This window comes from Canis aureus, chromosome X, assembly GCF_053574225.1.
Source record: "Canis aureus isolate CA01 chromosome X, VMU_Caureus_v.1.0, whole genome shotgun sequence".
Classification (NCBI taxonomy): Eukaryota; Metazoa; Chordata; class Mammalia; order Carnivora; family Canidae; genus Canis; species Canis aureus.
In genome coordinates, this window is record NC_135649.1 from 52400026 (window position 1) to 52416852 (window position 16827).

The 16827-nt window shown below is 35.9% G+C and overlaps 1 pseudogene; it reads right to left on the minus strand.

The window, feature by feature from the left end:
* The window catches only part of LOC144308238 (large ribosomal subunit protein uL11 pseudogene), a 66321-nt pseudogene extending 50110 nt beyond the window's left edge, over positions 1-16211 (minus strand).
* Positions 16212-16827: the final 616 nt, after the last annotated feature.

Sequence of the window (16827 nt, forward strand, 5' to 3'; positions counted from 1 at the left end):
ACATAATTCACTGGTGGAAATGCTCATGACTGACCAAGAAGGTGGTCATCAAAGAGTTTGGGAGTTGTGTATTTTGAACAAATTGTTTCACCATACAGCAATGGTGTTATATATATGGGCAGCTCACACTAAACGTCAGATGGGGCTGCCTCATGGCTTCTTGGCCCTCCTTCCGCTTAGCTTCCAACTTTGCTTTAGCCATTGCTTGTAAATGTATGTGTTATGGACGTGTTAATTGGACAGATGAAAACTTTCCATTGAAGGATGATGTTGATAAAAAATTGATTTGGTTGGAGAAAGGAAAAAAATCATGATAAAAATGATTAAAAATTCTAAAGGAATTCTAGGAGGAACTACTTGCCAAATCAAGGGAGGAGAAAGTAGGGAGATAACAGCTACTCCTGTAATTATCAGTACCACTGACATGATGGCCACCTACAGTGGCAAATTGGCCAACTTTATTTATTAGCAAGCTTTAAGAAACAAACTGATTAAACTTAAGTGTAATGCCTGCTTATCTGGTAAATAGGGAGTCGCTGCTGGTCCCTATCTAATAGCAGTCTTCAGGGGACAAACACCTCTCTGATGATGAGTAGATTCCTGTCATTGATCACATCATAGAAAGGCATGGTTCAAACTTTTATCTTGATGGCATGGGTTTTTTTACAAGTCAGTGAATCAGTGTAAGATGACACACTGTTGGGATTAGAGGAATTTCTCACCTCTCTGGAAGATTTGGCTCCTTTCAAGTTACACTTTTCTGCTTCTACTGGCTTGAAATATGAAGGATAAGAAGAAATTAACAAGGAAAAAATTGGGTGTTCATGTCATTAGGGGGTAACATCCTACTTATAGAGTATATACTGCATTTGCTCAGATGAAAGGCTAATTAAAGGAAAAATTAACTCCTTGAAAAATTGTCTTGTGGGTGCCCATTCAATATCATTCATGGATTATTCATTAGCAATCATCTCCATTATCATCAACATCACCACTACCTCTAAGTATGAGAATAAAATACACAGTCTAGGAATGTTGACAAAATTATCTACATGTTCTCTTTTCAGACACTTGCTACAGCCTTTAAGAAAATGTTGTTAGGAACCACTGTTCTATAGACTAAGTTTGCCATGGTGTAGTCTATCACCCGCATCATTTCTTAATGGAGGATTTCCTAAGAAGGGGATTATTGTAAACTGTGGGACAGTAGGGCATTTCTCCTTTTTGTCTGTTATTATACTGAGGAAGCATATTTCACTATGCATCTTAGCATGTTAGAAATATATTCCTTTATATTCCTCTTTTAAACTGTGTAACTACCCCTTGCTGAACAAAAGTTACATCATTCTGGAGACTGAAGCAGCTTCTCTACCACCTACTGTGTGATGGTGAGCAAAGCAGTTTACATGTCTCTGCTTAGGTTCCTTAGTTTATACAAGTGGCTATTAAGCATATTCTGGAGAGACCTTATAAAACTTAATCATTTTTCTTATTTTATAAAAAGAAGAAGACCCAGAGAACTGTGAACTGCCCAACATCACATAGCTTTTTAGTGAGAGAGCTGGACTTAGAACTCAGGTCTGTCTTCCATTCATCATACTTCTTCTTGGAGAACTTAGGTGTATAATGCAAAGAAAACCTTATATGTGAGAGACCACAGTTTTGAGTTCTAGATGTAATACTTATTAGTTATGTGAACTTAGACATCATCTACTAAACCTTTCTGAACCTCCCTTTCTTCGTTTGTTAAATGAGGATAGTAATGCTTGTCCAACAACCCCTTTTAGGGTCTTTTTAAGGATCAAAAGAAGAGAACATACAAAAGGCTATTTTGCACACTAGAAAGTAAACTTCAAACATGTGACATTGCTGTTATAAACTGCATTTTGAAAAATAAGGAAATTGAAGCTCTGCAATGTTGAATAACTTACCTAAGTTCACTGTGTCATTTTCTGTCTAAGAAGATATCTGAACTTAAAGCTCATTTCCCTTTCCTTTAAACTCTGCACTCTTCCCTGTGTCTGGAAACACAAAGTATCATATGCTATTTTTTTACAAATTAATCTTTAATTAAGCACTACCTAGAGTGTTACAATATGGTAATAAATGTATATTATTTTATAATGAACTCTATTCCCAAATCCTCACCTTGTTAAAACTGAGCAAGAAAAAAAATTAGCCATAATATGTAAGCTAGTATATTGGAAAAGATAATTAAGACTTTGTTAAAAGTTCGATTTTGACCTTCAACTTAAAAAGGGGGAAAACATCTCTCAAAGTCATTATGCAGCTTAAAAGCTAAGAATTTTCTCCTCCTATTGTATCTAGGGTTGATAATATTGACCTTGGATATCTCTCCTAATAAAATGCAACAATTGTCACACAGGGAAAGGAGAACTGATGACAAGTCAATTGACCCACACCTCAGGTCAGCATCTTTAGGTGCTCAAGTAGGATGTATGGCATCATCCCAACTTTTCATTATTTTTCTTCCCTTATATCTTGCCAACTTCATCTTCTTCAGAATCAATCATCATTGTAGTTATTTTCAATCTCATCCTCTCATCACTGATAAGATTTATTGAGTATTTACTACATCCCCAGAATAATAATGTGCATTCTTTCGTTCAAACCTTACAATAGCCCCAAGCCGTAACTATTATAATTATCTCAAGTTTTTAAGAGCAAACACTGTGTACCTCACACATCTTTGTATCCTTCAGTGTGTTTGCAAATGCAGACCACTTGTATTTTCTCTTCTGTAAAATAGAGATAACAATAGGTCACTCCTAATGTTGGTAGAAAGATTATATGAAACAGCATAAAGCATTAACACCATGTCTGGCACATAGTGCACCCTCAATAAATAATATTTATTACTTAGATTGAATCAGAACACATGTTTATTATGTAGAGTAACCTCTAAAATCAGAAATTTAAAAATTTCTTAGCCAGTTTGATCTCCTACTGGCAACCTTGTGACATGACAGACTCAGAAGATGTTGCTTCATAGGTTGTCTATTCCTTTCCAGAAACTTTTTGAACTCAAGCTAAACTTTACACTCTTTATTCTCCATGGTACTAATGCAATTGTCTGAAAAAGTTTCAATTGTAAATGCGTTACCTATTATAAAATTATACTTAGTAACACAAAAAGATTTTTAAACATTAATTTAAGTATTAATTTAAAATAAGCATGTCCCCAATATATATGTAGGTGGGACATACATATTAAATGTATATAAATGTATATGCATGTGTATAAATGTATATAAGTATATATCAAGTGTATAGTAAATGTATACATCCTGCATCTTCTAGAACCCTGTGACCATGACAAGGCCACAGCAGAGCTAGCTCTAGAGCTTCCTTCCATTTCCTTGTAAAACCATGAGGTTTTCTAACTAGCTCCCAAACTGAGCATGTTAGAGAATCCTGCTCATTCATATTTCAATCAGAGAGTATAATCTTAATAATAATTTAGCTTAACATTTACTGAGGGGTTTACTGTGGGCCAGTCTCTACCACTCTCCATGTATCCATTCATGTAATCCTGATAATAACCCCAGGAGTTAGGTTCTCTTCATTTAGTAAACATTAAGCTTTAACTCTTTAACAGGCACTATTCAAAGCATTTGGTAAATAGTGAACAAAACAAATATTCCTTGTCTAGCTTGCATTCTAGTGGTGGAAGAAAAATAATGTCTCCAATTTGTAAGTATAGAAACTGAGGTACAGAGAGGTTAGGCATATTTCTTAAGTCACAGAGAGCAAGTATTGGGTCTGTGATTTGAACCCAATATTCCACCCCCAATATTTGTGTTCTTAACCACTACACAGCAATTGATTTAAAAAGAAGTCTTGGATGCCTAGGTGGCTCAGCGGTTTGGTGCCTGCCTTCAGCCCAGGGCGTGATCCTGGAGACCCAGGATCAAGTCCCACGTCAGGCTCCCTGCATAAAGCCTGCTTCTCTCTCTCTCTGCCTGTGTCTCTACCTCTCTCTCTGTATCTATCATTAATAAAATAAATAAATAAAATCTTTAAAAAATAAATAAATAAAAAAATTTAAAAAATAAAAAGAAGTCTCATTGGTGGTATTATCCAAAAGAACTTATAGTCTGCAATCACTGAGGCTAATCCTGGTTCTGAGTATAAATTCATATTCTAACCTTGTATGTAATGCATAAAGAACTCATTTTAAATTCCTTCAGTTGAAAAATGTTGACTTTGAGATCTAATGCCATTTGGCTTGAATGAGGCAGGGTAATCCCAAACTCCAAGTATTTTTAGACACGTGTATATTACTTGTATGCCACAAATGCTCACTAATGAATGTAGTAAGTTTGAAAATGTACTATGTCTGATTTACTGTTCAAGAGGATTGGAAAACAGGTTCTCATAAAACTAAATCTGACCAAGGTTTATAGAAGCAGGAAAGAAGAACAAGGAAACGTGTGTCTTCTCCCCCTATCTCTACAAACATGGTTACTTTTCTCTACAGCTCACTTATTCAACAACAATGTAATCTGGGCTGGTCCCCAGGGAACAGTATCCAAAAATGAATTGTGCTAGAGCACATTTCTTTCTCTTTTTTTTTTGTTACATTTCTTTTATATATCTCCTAAACAACTATATGCTTATGTTTTGTTTAATTGAAAGGAAAAAATATCCTGAAATAATGTATGAAAAAATAAGACAACAAACCAAGACATTAAACTTAACAGCTGGATCTATTGTTTGGATTTACCTTGAGCTTTTAGATTATTTGAATGATTTAAACTTAAATTTTAAGCTAATTTCCATGACTCAAAAAGCAGTTGAGTCTACTGGTATCCTCAAAAAAGTGGGTTTTGAACTAGACTTAAAGAGTCTGAACAGTATCATAGGCCCTTTTGAGTCCTAGGCTTGCCCATATTGAGATATTTCAAATGCAATAGTTATAAGGTAATGTTATGAAAACATTTCCCTAAGATTGCAAACAGCGAGTTTCTCAAAAGCTGGGACCTCCAACTTCATTGTTATAACCACTGTATGCCACATGGTTTCTGGCATATAGTATGCTCTCAGTAAATGTCTGTTAGTTGAATGTCTTAGTACGTATTTTTGATGCCTTAAGGATGAATGAATGGAATTTTTTAGGGGTTCTATATCTGTAGGAGCTTTTTATTCTGTTTCTACAATACTCTTGAAAAAAGGTAAGGGAGTATTTATAAACTCTGTCAGACTTACCAATAGGTAAAGTAACTTTTGCTCCAAAGAATCTGAGTTCTGTTTAAAGTGTAGATGCAGAATAACTCCAAGGCAAAGCTTCTGGAAAAAACACAACGTGAATCACAGGAAAGAGAAGTTAAAAGAAAACCAAGATAGTATATTATATGCACAATGTTCCTACAGTAATCTTGAAATAGTTCCCTTCTGAGGTACAAGCAACTTCCATCCTTTCCTCTAGTCTAGGGTTAAAAAAGCTTTCAGAGATAGTTTGTGAGAAGCATGGGGCTATGCATGGCTGGTCTTTATTCCTCCTTCACATACAGTATCCAAGATCAAGGCACCAGCAGGATTGCCTTCTGGATAGGACCCTCTTCCTGCTCCATAGCTAGCACTTCTTCTCTGTGTATTCACATGGTGGAAAGAGCAAGAGATCTCTCTGTAGCCTCTTTCATGAAAGCATTAATCCCATTCACTAGGGCTCTGCCCTCATGACCTTAGCACCTTTCAAAGGCCCTCTTCACTTTGGGGATTAGGATTTCAACATAAATTTTGGAAATACACAAACATTTAGACTATAGCAGCAAGTTGTTGGTATAACACAAAAATCAATATATCCTAATGGCCTCCAAAAATCAGTTGACTTTGGAAAGTTATCCAATGCTATGAGGACTCCTTTGCCACCAGGAGAGGGGTGGCAGCTGCAGAAACAATAATATTTTGCTAGTGTGAGAGGAGGGCCTTTAGCCAGTGTTCTTCTTTAAACCCATTCATAATCCTCTTCCACAACATATTACTTAGTTGCCTGAGCTATTGCCAAACATAATTACTTTCTCTCCTCAGTACACAGAATATGCTATTCTCCTACCATTAAAACACCAAGAACCTCTACTTTTTATCCAAACCAAACTTCCCCTTTTGCCTTAAATTTCTTTTGGAGATTTACCTCCTATAGCAAGCCTTCTCAGCTTGCCCTATGCAGATGGTCACTTCCTCCTTCCAAACTTCCATTTTCTTCCCTATGGATTATGGGGCACTGATAAATGTTTATCTGGACAACTGCACAAATATCACACAAACACACTCACATATGTCCACATGTTCGTGTGTTTTTAGACTCATTGCTTTTGATGGACTATATTCTAAGGTATTTCAGAAATTCCTCTTTGGCTAGTAGTGGCTACTATATTTGCATTGCCATTCACATTGGCTAAGAGTTTGAAAAAGAATGTATTTCTCCAGACATAAGCTTGAAAAAAAATCAGCCAAGAAATTGTGTCTTCCCACTCTCATTCGTTATTTTTATTTTTATTTTATTTCTCATAAAACAACTCTCCCTAAATCCACATCACTTTCCACATATTCCCTAAAAATGCCATTATGCTTAAAGAGCTATTCATTTCTTTTCTTGCCTCATGATTCTTGACAGTGATATCAGACATTATCTTGTTAAGACAGAAACAATTGTGGCAAGAAAGCTGCTATCTGCTCAGATCTAACTCACTGACTAAACCAACATACATATATATGTATACATGTGCACATTCATATACCCACCCATATATGTTTGTGATTGAAAAAAAAACAATGTGTTTAGAAATGAACATTTTATTGCACTGTTCTGAGACATGAAAACATATTTAGGTTTGAGCATTAAAGTTCTACATTTTTCTGGCAAAATTTTGTATGTAGAAATAAATATATTGTTTAATGTAAATAGTTATAAATCTAATACACACAGAAGCTAAATTCATGGACATATTTTCTATTCTTTATTTAAACCCCTGTATTACCAGGGATTTGGTGCTGTGGTGGAACTCTTAAGGATGATAGCTGCAAAGACAACAATAATTCTGCCAAACTGACAGGAGGCCCTTCAGCCGTTGTGCCTCCTTGAACTCATTCACATTTTATTATGAACCCCTGTGGCAGAATTTGAACAAACCAACAACAGTGACATGATTTCAAAAAAAAAAAAAAAAAAGACAATACAAAAACTCGAATATCTTAGAGAGTGAAATTGAGTATTTGCCACATTCAGTAGGGATTCATGAGCAGTATGCATGTCATCAAATATACTATGTATGTTATTTCCTATGAAACACAAATCCTACCTTAAAGATATCAGTTATATGTCTCTTAATCGCTTCTATTTAGAAAGCAAGCGATTATGTTGAATTCCATTATAAGATTTCTATTAGGCCCAAACAAAAATGAATAGAAATACCTGACTCCTTGGGCTAACAATATTTGCTGCTGAGTTTATCTCTGGTTATCATCAGAGTAATTTTTTGATCTTTAGAATTTTTCAGAAGAATGTATCAAATTCATTTTCTACTATTGGCCTAACTACATTATGGAAATTTGAACATAGAGAGTAGAAATATCACATGCTAAATCAATCTTCTTGGATAATTTAATATTTATTCATGTTTTGGATATTTGGCATTGAGTCAGATTTTAATATAGTGCACACACTTTTATTTCCTCAGCCCGAAGCAATGAATTGTAGGTTCATTCACTTCAAATGTTTCACACACACACATGCTCTAACACACGCATACCCAATAATCATTTCAGACTGTATCCTTTCAATCTTCTATGGGCAGATCCACAGATTTTATGGTATTGTGGACATCATTAGGTTTGGTCATTTACAGATAACTAAATGACAGAAAAGATGTGTGGTTGTCCTTAGCAACTACTGCATCACATGCTATTTGTGTTATCTGTGAGCTGCAGAGCATCACGTTGTTTTTAAGAAATATAAACATGTACATATAGTACACCCAATGATAGTTTTCAGCTAATTACAGCTTCTACAACAATTATAACATAAAAAGTGGTGCACATATTCCTTTTGCTTTACTTTCCTGTTTATCATGCAGATATCTTCAAAATGTAACACTTTCTTTTGTCTTGTTTTTAAGAAACAACCTCACTGAATAATGTTTTTATGGAAAGAATAAGAGGCAGTGGAGCATTAGATTTGATTGCAATAGCAGGCTGTTTAAAATAACAATAATTGCTTCAGTAAATAATTGAAAGACTTCCCATTATAGAAATATGGCTTTTGGATTATTTTCTCTCCAATTTCATGATGTACTTTTTAATTTTTTTCTTCTTTAAAAGTCATAGCTCAGTGTTTGTTATAAGGGGATGTTGAAACAGAAACATAGATTTTAACCCTAGGTATTATGAACACAACCAAATGTTTGTAAAATTGTATAGGCCAAACAGGAGTTATTTCATTCAAATTTAGCTAATTAAACTTTTATTTATTTTATTTTTTTTTATTTATTTATTTTTTATTGGTGTTCAATTTACTAACATAGAGAATAACACCCAGTGCCCGTCACCCATTCACTCCCACCCCCCGCCCTCCTCCCCTTCTACCACCCCTGGTTCGTTTCCCAGAGTTAGCAGTCTTTACGTTCTGTCTCCCTTTCTGATATTTCATTTCTGAAAATTGTTTTAAGTATTTACACTCTATAGGTTAAATGATCTACCTGTCCTTCAGAAAGGCGATTATCAAAAGGAGTTGATTTTTAAAACTTCAGATATTCCTGAAAACATTAGGCATTTCTCATTTTAAAAATAAATAATATTTTTCAAAATTTTCTGTAAAACAATGACTGCACCTGACTTTCTTTCTTTCTTTCTTTCTTTCTTTCTTTCTTTCTTTCTTTCTTTCTTTTTCTTTCTTTTTCTTTCATGGGGATACATTGATGAAGACTTGTAACTTAAAAAATTTCTCTCCATTGACAAGTTGTATCATCATAGGGTCATTCACAAATACTATGTTTCTCCTCCTTCTGTTACATGGTAGAATTGGATTATATATTCTTCATCCTTTGAGTTTAGTTAGAGCCATATGATTTACTTTGGCAAATAAAATATGAGCAGAAAGGACATGGGTTACTTAATGAATGAAGCCTTAAGGGATGGTGCTCACTTGGCTATTTTCCCATTTTATGCCTTCTCAGCAGTTGTGCAAACACATATGGAGACAGCTTTCATCAGTTCAGACTTCTGAGTTACTACTCTGAGCACAGCCCCACATTCAACTAAAATTTTGAGGGTTTTAAGTTATTACAACATCATCTAGCACAACTTCATGAATATAAAGACGAAAAAGAAATAAAAACCATAAGGCTTCTGAAATTTAATCACTGCAGAGGAGGTTAGATTGTTTTTGTTCCACATTTGGGTTGCAAAGTTGAGGATAGGGTCACGTTTTTCCCCTCAGGAACCTTGTGGTAAATTACAAAAATTGCCTCATCCCTCCTTTTATCTATGTCTTTTGCCATGTTATTTTTCAGTCTTCTACTCTGGCTCTGAGTTTAGCCATATGACCTCTTTTGTATGCTAGCAAACATGAAACAAGAAGTCTTAAAAAATGATTACACTATTGAGTGCAATATTGAGTGCATTCTCTTTTCTTTCTCTTTCATGGCCTTCCATTTCATAACCTACTCATAAGTGAGATATGTGTAAAAAGGATAATCAAGTTGCCCTCATCATCCCAACCAAGGTCAGCTTAAATGAGGAGACAGTCAGCCAAATCCCAGACATGTGAGAGAACCCAATCAAGATCAACAAAACTCCTAGAATGTCACCCGAGGCACATGAGCAATAAACACTTGCCAAAGAGGTTTTGTGGATTGTTTGTCGCAGAACATTATCGTGGATTTAGATAACTAATATATCCTCCTAACTTCTTATCTTCACTCTCCATAGTTCCTTCTGAAACATCATTCTCTGGATAACTCCATATTTGCTGTTTCTTGAAAAGTTTCCCTTCCTCCTCTCTCATGAAAAACAACTTCCTTGGTAGATTCATGATACAAGTTACCTTTTACAAACTGGTGGTACTTAGTCTTTATTTTTCTAGCATGTTTTGTTCTATTATCTAGACATTGGCTTTTCTAGCTACCCTCCCTGTCTAAACACTAGATGAAAAAAGTCTCTATTCAACTTGTGTCTGTGTGTGTGTGTGTGTGTGTGTGTAGAGAACACAAATTTTGGGAGATTCCTTACATGCAAAAGTGATCCAAACCGTATGCTTCTCATTGATCAATTAATCTTCTCTCTGCTAATCTAAGACAACTGCCTCAGTGGGAGAATTAATCCTATAAATTTTATACTTCACCTAACACTGTGGTGACTCTTATTTTTCCTTGCCCTACAACTGAAGGTAGGTTAAGTAAGGCAAGATACTGCCAGCAGACAAAAGGGATCTGAAATTTCAGTAACTTATTTTCCAATTTGTTTACAAACTGTTTTCTTATAATTGCACTAAAGTGATTTAGTTGGTTGAGTTTACATGTAAAAAGAAAAAAAAAATTCCAAAACCAATTATAAGCTAAAATACTAAGATCTAGGGTACAACAGAATAAATTATTTTACAGATTTCTTAAGGCTCCCTAAATCAACTATGGTATTATTAGGTATTAAATCTCTCCCTTGTCTAAAAAACATGTGTCTAAAAAATGTGTGAGTCAAGAATCCATCAGAATCCTAGACGAAACACAGGCAACACCCTTTTTGAACCTGTCCACAGCAACTTCTTTCAAGATACATCCATAAAGGCAAGGGAAACAAAAGCAAAAATGAACTATTGGGACTCCATCAAGATAAAAAGCTTCTGCACAGCAAAAGAAACAGTCAACAAAACTCAAAGACAACCTAGAGAATGGGAGAAGATATTTGCAAGTGACATATCAGATAAAGGGCTAGTATCCAAGATCTATAAATAACTTATTAAACTCAACAGCAAAGAAACAAACAATCCAATCATGAAATGGGCAAAAGAAATGAACAGAAATCTCACAGAGGAAGACATAGACATGGCCAACAAGCACATGAGAAAATGCTCTGCATCATTGGCCATCAGGGAAATATAAATCAATACCACAATGAGATACCACCTCACACCAGTGAGAATGGGGAAAATTAACAAGGCAGGAAACACCAAATGTTGGAGGAGATGTGGAGAAAGGGGAACCCTCTTGCACAGTTGGTGGGAATGTGAATTGGTGCAGCCACTCTGGAAAACTGTGTAGAGGTTCCTCAGAGAGTTAAAAATAGATCTGCCCTACGACCCAGCAATTGCTGCTGGGGATTGACCCCAAAGATACAGATGCAGTGAAACGCTGGAACACCTGCACCCCAATGTTTCTAGCAGCAATGTCCATAATAGCTAAACTGTGGAAGGAGCCTCAGTGTCCATCAAAAGATGAATGGATAAAGAAGATGTGGTTTATGTATTCAATGGAATATTACTCAGCCATTAGAAATGACAAATACCCACCATTTGCTTTGACATGGATGGAACTGGACTGTATTATGCTGAGTGAAGTAAGTCAATCGGAGAAGGACAAACATTATATGGTCTCATTCATTTGGGGAATATAAAAGTTAGTGAAAGGGAATAAAGGGGAAAGGAGAGAAAATGAGTGAAAATATCATTGAGGGTGACAAAATATGAGAGACACCTAACTCTGGGAGACAAACAAGGAGTAGTGGAAAGGAATGTGGGCAGGGGGTTGGGGTGACTGGGTGATGGGCACTGAGGGGAGCACTTGGCAGGATGAGCACTGGGTGTTATGCTATATGTAAAAAAAAAAAAGAAAAAATGTTGAATGTTGAAAATTATGTTGAATCAATAATACTTCTGCCAATCAGAGACCACCACCACATTAATACTTTTTGAAGGTTTATAATGTCTTTCAAGAACATGAACATGCTTTTCCTTTTCTCATTCATTCTGTCTTTCCCCATCTTGAAAGTATTGATCTATCTATCTTTCCATTAAGTGTGTATTATAAGCTACTGGCCAATGTGGTTACTATAAAAGTAATTTTAGCCATTTTGTGCCACCTTTAGGGTAACATTACAAAATTCCAAACTTAAAAACACAAATCCAAACCTCTAATTGGACAAAGAGGCTGGAGTTTTGCTTCTCTTATACTATTAGGGAGCAAACAGAATTTCATCAAAGTGTCTTATTCTGCTTATATATATATATATATATATATATATATATTTAAATTATTTATTTATTTGAGAGAGAGAGAGAGAGAGAGAGAGCCAGCAGTAGAAGGGGCAGAGTGAGAGAGAGAGAATCCCAAACAGAGCCCAATGCAGGGCTCCATCTCACAACCCTGAGATCATGACCTGAGCTGAAACTAGGAGTCCAATGCTCAACTGACTGAGCCACCCAAGCAGTCCTTGCTTGTATTTCTGCTTCAAATGTATTTAACAGGTATATAGATAGTTTTGCATAATATACAAAGTATAATATTTTGCCTGACAATAATCTGTCATTATTCCTTGTAAATCCACTATCAGAGGAAATCACAATTTTGTAGCTCTGTTAAATATTTTTCATATTTTCATAGTAAACCAGCACTTAGTTATTTAACACAGGTGTTTCTATAATTGTACTACTTTAGGAAAATTCAATACTTAATGGCCCTCAAGCACTTCCACCTGTCGAGTGTATTGGTCCATTATTAGTACACTGAGTGAATTTATAAAATGTGTAAAATGTTAACTGATTAAAGACTAGGTTTTGCTTATTCTAATTCTGGTTAGATTTTTCTTGTCACTCCATGTTAAGCACATTTTAACACCCTGGGGGAAAAAATGAAGTTGTTAATGATATATTTAGCAAGAAATACAGATGTTATACATTCAAATTAAGACCTTGAATTTAAGGAACAAATAGTTTTCTCTGTTATACACCTAATTTTGAAGAGAAATGAAGCAATATAGAAAGCCAGTGACTATTGCAGGAATACAGCTCTATGCTATACTGTTCTAAACCATGCTGAGATGATTGGTCATCGCAAAGTGTTAAATGATTTTCAAAATCATTCAAAAAGCATTTTGTGCTATGAGAAAATGCAAGGTCCTTGCCCCCTTAAAAACTTTATCATTTAGTTTGGAATGCAAAATATGGGAGGGATGCCTGGGTGGCTCAGCGGTTGAGTGTCTGCCTTCAGCTCAAGGTGTAATCCTGGAGTTCCGGGATTGAGTCCCACATTGGGCTCCCTGCATGGAGCCTGCCTCTCCATCTGCCTTTGTCTCTGCCCCTCTCTCTCTGTGTCTCTCATGAATAAATAAATAAAATCTTTTTTAAAAACCTAATATGGGAAACAATTAGTGAACAAGTAGTTGCTAAAGCTTCACAAATGAGGTGAAACTGAAAGTTAACTTTAGAAAACTTTAACAAAAGAAAGATGATCTCAAAGTTGCAGGGAAGAGCAATTACTACTAGCAAAGCCTTGAAGGAAAGAGTAAACATGAAGGAGGCCTTGAAAATAATAGCTTGAGAGATTGGGAAAATGGGCTACTGTCTTTGCTGTATTAGAAATTTTGATTGTAGTAATTTTATTACCATTTATTACTAAGGATTTTAAAATTTCCATTATAAGTTCTTGCCTCATGACTGACATATTTTTTTAGTTTTTTAGGTTTTTTTAAATTTAATTTTAATTAGCCAACATATAGTACATCATTAGTCTCAAATGTAGTGTTCAACAATTTATTGGTTGCACATAATACCCAGTGCTCATCATATCATGTGACCTCCTCAATATCCGTCATCCAATTACACCATCCCCCACCCACTGCCCCTCTAGTAAACCTCAGTATATTTCCTATAGTTAAGAGTCTTTCATAGTTTTTCTCCCTCTCTGATGACTTCTCACTCAGTTTTGCCTCCCTTCCCCTGTACTGTTACCTATATTCCACATATGAGTGAAACCATATGATTGTCTTTCTCTGATTGATTTATTTTACTCAGCATAATTTAGAGACTTTTTTAATTCCTGAAAATATCAATGTGCTTTCTTTTTTTGTTATTGATCCAATTTAATATCATTATCATCAGAAATTAATCTGCATGTAATCCATTCACTGAAAATTTCGGTAGCTTCTTTATATTTAATATGTACTCAGTTTTCATGAATGTATTGTTAAGAAGAAAGGCATACCTTCTAACTGTTGAGTGCAGATTACAGGAATATATATCTATCTATCTGCATATATACTTCCATTAAATTAAATGTATTATTTATGTTATCCAAATATTTTTAATAATTTTATTAAACTTTATCTCATTGACACATCAGTTGAGAGAAGTGTTGAAATCTTGCACTAAAATGATGGTTTTGTGTATTTTTCCCTGAAGTTCTCTCCATTTTGACTTTATAAATCTTGAAGCTATGTTATTAGCTACATGCATATAATCTCCTTGTCATCGTGTAGTGACTCTCTTCACCTCTAATATTTTCTTAAACTATCATTTGTCCAGTACTAATATATCCATGCCATTTTCATTATGTATATATGTAATAATTTTCTGGCATCTATTTTTCAATTCCTTTACCTTTTTCTCTTTTAAATTTTTTTTATTGAAGTTTGATTTGCCAACATATAGTATAACACCCGGTGCTCATTCCATCAAGTGCACCCCTCAGTGCCCATCACCCAGTCACCCCATTCCCCTGCCAACCTCCCCTTCCACTATCCTTTGTTCGTTTCTCAGAGTTAGGAGTCTCTCATGTTTTGTCACCCTCTCTAATTTTTCCCATTCATTTCCCTCCTTTCCCTTATAATCCCTTTCACTATTTACTTTTTTCCTAAATTTTTTATTTGATTATTTAACTCTCAATGTTATATTAGTTTTAGGTGTACAACTGAGTGATTTGGCAAGTTTACACATTTTGCTGTGTTCACAAGTGTAGTTACTGTTGTGCGTGCTGCGGCAACACGATCAGGGTCCTGAGGATAAGGGGATGAGGAAAATAAAAGTAAAGAGATGGGGACAGGAGGGACACAGTGGATGATGTCCAAGCAGTGCCTGCTGTATTCAAGGTTTTACAACATTTTATAGCATGAGCAAAACAAAGCCAAGAAGGTGTTTATTTGTAGCAGGTTTGTGAAACCCTCCAAAGTTCCCTTTTCTCAGCATGCAAGACAGACTCACAGGTGCCAGAAGACCTTGGTAAATAGATAAGGATAATAATCTTGTTGTTCCAGATGTGCATACTTCAAAGGAATATTAGGTATGGTAAACAGACCAGCAAGGACAGACAGACCCTTATTTACATTTATGACCAGGTCAGAATAAGTTGTATCTATTGTGTTATGTGGGTGATCACTTACAAGCGAGCCTTGAGAATCATTGCTCAAGCCCTTTCTCAAGCGTCTACCAACTATTCACCCTTTAGGCTTCTGAGCCTTCTGAGTGAATGAGGGATGCAAGTCCGGGCCTGGTTTGGTTCAGTTACTCCAGCTAGTTCGTGGTCGCCCACATTTCCCCCTTTTTTTGTTTTAAGATTGAGGAAATGTAATTGAGCATCCATGTTGAATCTGTGCTGTCTTGCTTTGGCCTGAACCACACACCATGCAAAGAATGAAATAATCACAATAGTAAATATGATTATAAACATCCAGAATGAATATCTTAATAGGTTGCCTGGATTAAATCCATGCAGGCCATCCAAGATATGAGCCACCATTTCAGCTGGGTTTGTCATACCTATCTGAGAATGACTGATAATGGAAATTTCCTTTTGCAACTTTAACAAATCAAGACTTATATTACTATGAAACCATATTCCTTGTAGATGTTTTCTAACTTGTCCCCATGTTACATTAGTGGCCTTCATAGGGGTGACACATATATGCTGAAACCCGCCATGGCAAACCAAGGACATCTGGGTTTTTAACAGGGATAGTTGATTCCCTAGAAATTCTACTGCCTCTTCAAGCCCATCAAGACGACTGAGAACCTTTTGATCTACACGCTCCTGAGTAGACAGCGCATAAGAGATGTTTTTTGCCAAGTGGTTAACGTATTGTGCTGTTTGTATACCCTGGGATAAGGCCACAGAGGCTGCAGCTGCAGTAGCTATAAGAGTAACCAAGGCAGTGATACCAGCCATCAACAGCCCAAGGAAGCGTTTCAATCTTTTCAATTGTAGCTGCATTTCCACAGCAAACTAATAACCATAATTAGCATACCAAGGGCCTTCAATCTCAACAGGTAATAAATAGTAAATAAGGCGGTTGCATAGTCAAAAAGATAGTGACAGGACCTGTTTGAGGTGAGGGCAAGTGCACAGGCAAACAATTGGTTAATACACAATTTTTACATTCTAGTTCAAATAACATATCAGCTCCGTTATTTTGCATAAAGGAAAAATTTGTCATCCCATATCACACCACCAATAGGAATGGCCTAGGCACACAGGCCCGTATAGTAAGATTAGTCCTTTGTGTTTGTGCAGACGTTCTTAGCCATATGCATCTTGGCCGGTCCCATAGCGGCGACCAATTTCCAGAGTTCTGCGTGGTACATTTCTCCGACGGTGGAAAAAACTCCTCTGGGTATAGTCACATTATGCATTGGTCGATCAGGTGGATATGCAATATAGCGCAGAGGCTCCTTTCTTGTTATTCTTGACCAGTCCATGATAAAAATTCAGGGATGTCGTGAGGAGAGATGACCAAAGGTGTCTTCTGAAGGCACTGCATCCAAATAGGACCTGGAATAGCATAGGTTACATTTTGAGGACAATTGGGGTACCCGGGAGGGTGCCTACC